We start from the raw sequence: 799 nt of genomic DNA on the forward strand, positions 1-799 counted from the left end.
GGAGAAGGGGATGACAGAGGATGAGATGGTTGGATGCCATCTCTGACTCAATGGACATGAGTTTGGGTAAACTCCAGAAGTTGGTGATGGACAGAGAGGTCTGATGTGCTGCCTTTTATGGGGTCGCAAAGAGTCAGACACGACTGAGCGACTGAACTGAACTGAACTGAACTGAAAGGATGGTTCAGCATTTGAAATTTCCCTGCTAAAAAGACTAAAGGAAAAAAGAAATCTCCAGTCTACCAATACAGAAAAAGCTTTAGAGTAAAAATATTATCAATGTCTTATAAAACTCTTTACAACCTAGGATTAAAAGGGAACTTCCTCTACCTGACAAAGAGCTTACATGGTAAAACTACAGCTAATGTCACCTTCAGTTGTGAAACACTGAATAGTTTCTCTCTAGAACAAGCAGCAACACAAAGATGTTACTCGCAGCACTTATTTATTGTGCTGTTGGAAGTCCAAGCCAGTGCAATAAGACAAGCAAAGAAAATGAAAGACAAAAAGAATGAAAGAAAGAAATTGAACTGTCCTTATTTTCATATCACGTGATTACCAGAAAATCCCTAGGAATCTTTTTTTAAGAAAAAGCTTGTTAGAAGTATTAAGTAAATTCAGCAAGGTCATGATAAATAAGAAAAACACAAAAAATCAATCACTGAATATATGGAAACTGAAATTTAAATCTAATATTATTTATAATCTCTCCAAATAAGTAAACTGCTGCTGCTGCTGCTAAGTCACTTCAGTCGTGTCCGACTCTGTGTGACCCCATAGATGGCAGCCCACCAGGCTC

Source organism: Bison bison, unplaced genomic scaffold (genome assembly GCF_000754665.1).
Source record: "Bison bison bison isolate TAMUID 2011002044 unplaced genomic scaffold, Bison_UMD1.0 scf7180017851162, whole genome shotgun sequence".
Classification (NCBI taxonomy): Eukaryota; Metazoa; Chordata; class Mammalia; order Artiodactyla; family Bovidae; genus Bison; species Bison bison.